Source organism: Amaranthus tricolor, chromosome 8 (genome assembly GCF_026212465.1).
Source record: "Amaranthus tricolor cultivar Red isolate AtriRed21 chromosome 8, ASM2621246v1, whole genome shotgun sequence".
NCBI classification, from domain to species: domain Eukaryota; kingdom Viridiplantae; phylum Streptophyta; class Magnoliopsida; order Caryophyllales; family Amaranthaceae; genus Amaranthus; species Amaranthus tricolor.
Genome location: NC_080054.1, coordinates 30,294,022 through 30,302,986, shown reverse-complemented (window position 1 = coordinate 30,302,986; position 8,965 = coordinate 30,294,022).

Genomic DNA, 8,965 nt, shown 5'->3' with positions numbered 1-8,965 from the left:
TTTTCTCATCCTTTGAAATATGTTTGAATATAATTTGGATGGACCGTTGATACTAAAGTTGAATAGTTTAATTGGTTTGATTAAAAGGATCCATCTTTATGTAGTTTCTACAACCGAAGAAGAAAAGGCGCCCCATTATCAACGATCGTGTTGACTTTGACTCTATATTCAGGTGGACCACCTTCTTGTCTACAACTACAAGTCTGCAACCCTTATGTTTCCCGCTTTCTACTTTTTCATTTTTTTTCTTCTTGCTCCATCCGTGTCTCGAGATCCGTCTAATGAAATTTGTTATACTTTCCGCTTTTAAATACTTGTACTAAATACATTTTTACGCAATTTAATGTATTTGTTGGATCATTTATATTTGGAATTATACATAACTAAAAATTATAAAAATTTGATATTATTAAAATATGTGATGAGACGAATAAAATAAAATTCCACATTACTATATTTTTTCTGGTGCAAGTAATATGAAACGGAGAAAGTATTTTTCTCTAACATAACTATATATTTAATTTATCTTTTCATCTTATTTACATATTTTTTTCATATTTTCATCAATTACACTTTTTTACACATTTTACACTGTTATAACTTTTATTGGTTTTACTCAAATTTTATCAGTGTAGCAAATGTCACAAGATAGTAGGACAGAGAGAGTATTTTGCTATTTTGCAGTGTCTACTCTATTGATTATTCCCTTCGTTCTCAAATGTTTTTTCTTATTTGAAATATTCTACTTTAAGGAAGAAGTTTAACTATGGTTTTCCACAAATATATTGTACACTTTATTAATATATAGTAATTTTTTATATTTTTTATGATATAGAGATATTAAAATTTAAAAATTACTTTAAAAATTATAAAAAAAAAAAACCTAAAAACCAAGAACAAATGGAGTATTTTTTCTTTCTTAAATGATATTGATAAGGCATCTTGATCTCGCCTTAAATCTTGACTTCCAAATTCTTATCCATGCCCTAGAGATCTCCGCCCTATATCATGATTGTTGGATAGTTTGCTTATTCTATTTTATTTATTATTTATAGAAACAAACTTTAGTTGCCCGATAAGGCGATAACAAATATAATATACTCCCTTCGTTTTTATATATTTTTCTCAAATAAAATTTACGAATTTTATTATTAAACTTTAATTATCATTTCTCTTTGATCTATATGAAAAAACATATTTATGTGGGATCTTATTAGATTCAATTCAATATATACGTTTAAATATCTACTTTTTAAAATTTTTAAAAACTCATAATTAAAATTATTTGATTTTCAAATATTCATTGAGATCTAAAAAAATAAATGGGAAGAACATTTGAAAATAAAGGAAATGAGAGTATTTTAAATTTAATAGGCATATGATATTATACTCCACTTTGTTATTGTACCCATGCATATGAGCTTTAATTATACCTAATTTCTCATGATTAGTATTTTAAATTTTGTTAGAAGTTTTGATATTCACCAAAAGTTATTATCATTTGTAATTTTAGACACATAATTCATTATAATGGACAATGTATACATTAATCTATCAAAAATTAATTTTCTCGATCAATGCATAAAATAAGATTTATGATTTTATATTAGGGCTCAGGGTCACGCCCTTTCCGCTCCATCCTAAATATAAACATACAGTCTTAACAAATATTTACGTACACTTTTTATTCAATTTAGAAATAAATCTATTAGAAATAAATCTAGATAACAAAAGCTTACGATCACTAATATAAATATAAATTAATTTTAGTCGTGAATTAGAAAATATTTTATAATTTGAATTATATGAAGACGAAAATAATGTAAACTTATGTTGAAGTTGAAGTTGAAGTTGTAAATTTGAGGGATAATATTCATTTATAAAATGCTTCAAAACTTGAGGGATAATATTAATTATTTAGAATTGTCAATTCAAATCTCTAAGCCTTTGGTTATCCATTTCAAATCATCTTTAATTTCTAAACCTTTTTCGATTTTGTGATTTCTTTCAAATATTAAACTTTAAAATATTATTTTGTTTAAAATCTTTTTATAAGCACTAAAATATTATTTTATTATTTTATAGTGCGAAAAGTAAAATTTTATTATTATATTCACGGTTTTGTAAAACGTTACGTTTTTAACTTCTTCCTTAAACTAACATTACTACTTATTATTCTAAACTTATAACTTTGATTTAATTATTTTATACATAAAAATGAGAAGTATTTTTATTATTAACTTTAAGTAGAGTTTAAGAAAAATTTTCTAAGTAAACTATATATTTTCATGATCAAATTTACCCTTTATTTTAAAGTATATTCACTTGTACATACTAGAACAAAAATTTGATGAACCAAAATCCTTTCTATAGTAACCCATGATGTTCATCACAAGCTATCACCATTTTCTTACACATGCTAACTTTTTTTTACACTCCAAACTCTTACGCATTCTAACTCTTACACATTCACTTACACACTCCAACTCTTACACATTCACTTACACACTCCAACTCTTACACATTCACTTACACACTCTAAATCACTTACACTAGTTAACCTTCTTCTATACTCCTAACACTCTTTTTCATACAAACTAATGTATCATTATAAATACCCCTCAGTCATGAGATCACTTACACCACCATCATCAAATCTTTTTTACATTCTTTCTTATATTTTCACTTCATTAAAATCTACCTTAATACCTTTATTATTATTGAAGAATTTCGAGAAGATGGAGCTTAAAACACTCTTTATTTAGCTTAAATCATCATCATTATGGAGCATTATTGGGTTATTACTTTGGGTACTTAATGTCTCATTATATTTGGAGTTTGGATTTAATGATTTTGGGAGCTTAGAAGATCATCATTATTTAGGGAGTTTGGATTAATTAACTTTGGATCATTATTATCTATCTTGGAGGGCCTTATTTCTTATTATTTTCCTAATTAGTACTTAGTACTAATCATTGGTGTTAGTATGATACAACTTCTTATCCTACTCTTTTTGTGAAATTTTACATTATATTTACTTTATAATATGCAAAGTATGAAATATGCTGATATGTTTTAGTAGGAAGTTAGTTTAATGAAATTATGATTAAAATTATATTAAGTATGTGTATGCTAAAAGTATTTTTAGTATGTTAATTTAATAATCTTTAAACAAGTTTAGGAGGTTGGGTGCAAAATTATATTCCAGTGATATTAAGTATGATTCATATTATAAACTAGTGCTAGTATGTTTATGAGTTACGTGTTACGTTAGGAATGCTATTATATTTTAGAATTTTTATGTTAGAACTTTATTAATATGTTAATATTAGTCTTCAAATTAGTTTATACGGTAGTAAGTTATTTTATGAACTTATTTTTTATTAAGTATGCTTATATTAAGAATACTGTTATTATACTTTATTTTGAGATAAGTTTATCCTTAGGTTATAGTAAATTTCTAAGTTATTGCATAAAGTTTTTATTTTTTTTTAAGTGAATATGTTAATTTTTAAATCTGGGATTTAGTATGATAAATTAAATTAAGTCGTTCTTTTTATGTGAAAAGGGTCCAAAACACTCATAGGCCATTCGACCACTATCATATAAAAAACAAAGAGAGTTTGATTTACTATTTTAAATTATTATAACTATTTTTGTGATAATAATAAAATAACAATTTAAAAAGATATTTTTGAGAAATTTTTATAAGTTATTAAATATTAAAGTGTTTTTCTTGAATATATGAGATTTCATAATAAAAGTAACTTTTAATCACTATTTAGTACAAAATATTTTATTTGCTAACTATTTGACCTGAGTTTATGTAAAATGATGTAAAAGTATTTTTAGTATACTTGCCGCTCAAACTATGTGTGAAATATTGATTTTGCGAGATTATAAGTTTTACTTGTTTTATAATTAGAAATATTGACTTTTGTGAAAATTATAAGTTTGACTTGTTTTAAAACTAGAAATATTGATTTTTGTGAAATTATAAGTTTTATTTGTTTAACATTTAGAATATTGATTTTTGCAAACCTAATAAGTTTACTTATTTTTCTAAACTTGAAATATTGATTTTTGGTGAACTTGTAGAATTTTGGAAATTTATCCAAATGATGCAATTTTAACTTGAATTTTAATTAGAATATTTGAATTTTTTGAAGAGAGTAAGGTTTTATTTATTGTAAAGCTGAAAATGGTGATTTTGAAAACGTATTTAAAGAGAAATAGATTTTAGTAGCTACTTGTGGAAAATATTAATTTGGAGACTATAATAGAATATTAAGTTATTAGTGTGAATTTAGCGAACTATTAAAAATAAACTTATAAATAAAATTTAATGTGTAAAAATTTAATAATGAATGTATAAAGTCATAAATGTTAATTTTACGTTATGATTAAGAATTTTATTAATTAAAAGAGGTTATCACCTAAGTTGATCAAAGTCAAAGCCAAAGTCAAATTGTAGTAATAAAAATGTGATGTACTTGTGTAAATGAATATTGATTGAATGAACCTGATAGTAAGGTAATGTCGAACCATAGACCGGCATGTAAAATCCCAGTGCCCGAGTTAGGGTTTAGGACTACAGCCTCACCTAACCAGACCCTTACATATATCAGGTGTCATATTGATGTGTTTGTTGATAAGTGATAAACTTGATTAGTGTTGATGTTATGATGCATGGTATGATTATGAGTATTAACCAAATGAACTTACTTAAGTGTTAAGATTACCGAATTGTATAAGTGGCAGTAACGTACTTCTGTCAGGATCGAGAATGGTTACTTAATGACTTAAAAGTATGGAACAGAAAAGAATATAGTAAAAGTATACGGTGGTGTCAATTAATTATAAGTTCGTACTTAAATTATTATTTTGTAAATATAGAGTATAATTTCCGTATTTTGAGCTGGATAGGAAGTTATGCTCAACGTTAAGCGCTGACCGATCCAATCGGCTGTCATCCGTATCATGGATGACAGCATTTTGCAGGATTTAGTTCAGGTTCTGATCCTGGCCGCAGCAATTATTATTTATCGAGAACTTAGCTGCTTTTTGTATCTTTATTGATGACTTGATGATGATGTATTTTTTTTCATTTTGAGCAAACAATATTTCTTATCAGATGTAATATCTTTACTTTTGTTTTAAACAATTTTAGTTTTTATGATTTAAAGTTTTTAAGAGTTCGGCATTTTGAGACTTCCACAATATTTTTGTATTAAACATTATTATTAAATATTAATTATGTATCGAGATTGCCGCTCCTGTTACATTTGTAGAAGTCCTCTTCATTCTCCTTTATAGCCTTAAATAATTATCTTATAGTGAGACAATTTATATTTGTTAGCCCAAATTATAAGTGTTCAAAAAAACATACAAACAAAAAAGAGATTTAAAAACAGTTTTAAGAAATTATTTTGTAAATCGATTAACAAATTGTCTTGTTTTATTTAAATGAGCCGTTTTTTAAAATTTAGAGTTGACCACATATAAGAGGAGGTGATTAATGAGGGTTTTGGCAAACGGCTAATAGCTAGTGGCTGATAACTAATTATAGTGGCTGATTTGACCATCTGATTTTATTAACTGGTTTAACTAGCTGTTTTTGAACAAGTTGCTCAGCTGATTTTAAATCCGTTGTTATGAGCAACTTGTTCAAAAACAGCTTATTCATATTAATAAGCTGTTCTAATCAGCTAGTACACTAAACACTAACATTAACTGATTTGACCACCCAACTCTCTATTTATATCCAAATATGCTAAAATTGCTTAATAAGTTAATTTGCAAAATAACCCTAAATAAACAATTCTCCTAATTTAAAGCTTTCTTTAAGGACAGTTAACATCCAAATCATCATTCTTGGGTTTTGACCATTGACTCACTATATTATATATTTCTATTTCTTTTATTTTTTCCCAGTCAAAGCAAAAAATTCGGCCTTCAAAACTCTTAAATACACTCATAATCATTTTCGTAAGCAATTAATTAAAATTATGAATTTGGTCTTCTTCTTTACGTTTGTCTTCAAATTTATACGTTCATATGGTATTATTCATTTTATTTGGAGGCTATTTTGTTCTTTTTTTAAAAATGTTATCGTCAAGTTTGTGCCCATACTTGACCGGCGTGTACAATTGGCGAATTATATCTTTGACTTCTTTTAAAAAATATTCAAGAATAGTGTTGATGATTTATCCTACATCGACAATTTAAAGATGGTGTTGTGCACATTTTATAAGTTCTTGAAGACCTTCTTCCCATTGCCATATAATTTTAGGATAGTATATATCTCCTTGACTTATGAAGTGTGTGCACCTCGTGTCTTCTCGTTAATATGCTGGCATTCACAATAAGTCCAGCCTAATTTAACAAATAGAAATACATTACGGCATAGATCTATAAAATATATAAATACATATCGTCATGAAAATAATGTCAGTATTTTTATTACTTTATATTTTATCCTCTATTCACTGACTACGACTTATAACAAAAACTCAAAAGTTAAAAGAAGACAAGACCTATTAATTCCTCTGCCCTTATTATTAAGTGCTATCTCAAATGTTCGTTTAAATATTTTTATAAAAGATCTTTGATAAATAACTGATAGCTAATAGTTTATAGTTGATTAGAATGACTGAAAGTAATATTCAATACACTAGTAGAAGCAACTTTCTTGTCAATATGTTGATTTACTATCCAATTATTTCAACGATTTAATATATCAAACACTGACGTTGATAGTTTGACCATCTAATTAGTTATATAGATAAGCTAAATATGTGCAGCTAGCTATTTCGCATAACATTCTTACAAGACCCTTATTTGTCTACTTTTAAGAGACTTTTATATATATATATATATATATATATATATATATATATATATATATATATATATATATATATATATATATATATATAAAGGAAATTACTATAAAAGATGAAAAAAGGTTGTCAATGGTCATATATATATATATATATATATATATATATATATATATATATATATATATATATATATATATTGAATAAAGGTATTGAACAAAACCATTAAAGAAAACATTGTTCCATTTTTATTGTAGACAAACAATATGAATTTTCATGCTTCTTTTCTCCCATTCCACCACCGCCCTTTTAGTGGTATGACAAATCAACATGAGGAATGTTGGGCATCTTCAACGGAGACAAAAACACAAATAATTGATGGCTAAAGATCGTATATTTCATTTCTAATAATATACTACATTAAAAAATAAATTATTGTTCAATAAGAAAAAAAAGATAACAAACAATTTCATAATGAAAAGAATAACAATATATTTTTAAAAGTAAATTATAAAACAAGTAAGCGATAAAAATAATGAAAAGTACTAACTTCCTTGTGGAAGTCGTTTAATTGTTCATGGTTGTCACCTATTACGTATTTTAACTAGGAAATTTATGATAATTATTGTAGTATTTATCCGATATTTTATTAATAATCAAAAATATATAAAAGATTCTTCAACGGTCATAACCTATTTAATGGATCTTAGAGCAAAATGGATACCTTGAAGTTTGATATTATTGGCTAACTAATGAAGTCATAATATACAATAACATAATTAATAATAATTACTAACAACAAAGAAAAATATTTACTTCTCCGGCCGTTTGGTTTGAACTTTGAAGGATATTATATATAGAATAGATAGTCTATGATTAATTGGTATTTGTCAACTTTAATTAGAAATAAAAAATACATTGTCAACTTTTGATAAGAAATTAAAGTATTAATAGTCAACAATTTCAAATAAAAAAACTACTTTCTCACTTTTCTTTTCTTATTCTTATTAAATTTTTTTCTGATCATAATGAAAGTTAAAAGCTAAAAAACTTATATTGTATTTTATAAAATTAATAAAAAAATCAATACATAAATATATACTGAGATAAATTTATTAAGATTCCACATTAATAAATGTTTCTAAAAATTTATAAACACTAAAATTCAAAGATTTCATTTAAAAAAACATATTTTATTAGGTACCTTGGTTTATTATTCTCTTTATAATACTAAAGGCTGGAGCACATAATATCCACTACATCATTAGCTTTGATTTGGAGAATGGTCTTCTCATCATAATTTCACTCATATTTTAAAAGTTTGTTATTTAAATAATCATTTTATCACATTAATAGTGTGTTTTAAGGGTTGTTATAGTATCAAGTACTAAATCATTTTAAATTGAGCTCGGACGAGCTAAGTGATGAGCTCATAAAACAAGAATAAGTAAAAGGTATTGAGTAAAAGTAAATAAAATTTCTAATAAGGATTAAAAATTTGAAAAATTACCTAGAATAATTCAATCTTTTCATTATTTTTCTACAATAATCTCGTCTATTGACTAACTATGAATAATCTCAAATTTACGGGATATTTGCCTATAGTAAACTTGAGTAATTCGATGACCTGCTATAGTAGGTAATACACCAAAAAAGTAAACTGAAAATTAATGTAAACTTAGAAATTTTTTTTGATAATTTACATAAAAAATTTTGAATAATAAAAAAATCAGAAATTTTTTTCAATATTTTTTAACATTTTTTTTGATATTTTATTTTAATTTATCTTTTTTTTAAAAAAAAACAAACTTGCTATAACAAGTCCTCCGATTACCGGGTTTGCTCTAGAAAAATACTCTTCAAAATTAAGATTATTCAAAGTTGAGATTATTTATAGTTAATCGATAGGTATTCTTGGTAATTTTTCCAAAAAATTTTTAATAAAAATAATGCTAAATAATATAAATCTCTCGAAATATTTTGGCACCCCATATCATCTACGAGTGTAACAAGTGTCTCATCTAATTAATTTTTCGTCTGTATTTTCAAATTGTAACGATGAGAGCTTTATTATCATGTTTGAGGATGAGTTTTATTACCATGGTTATTAACTCAATATAGTG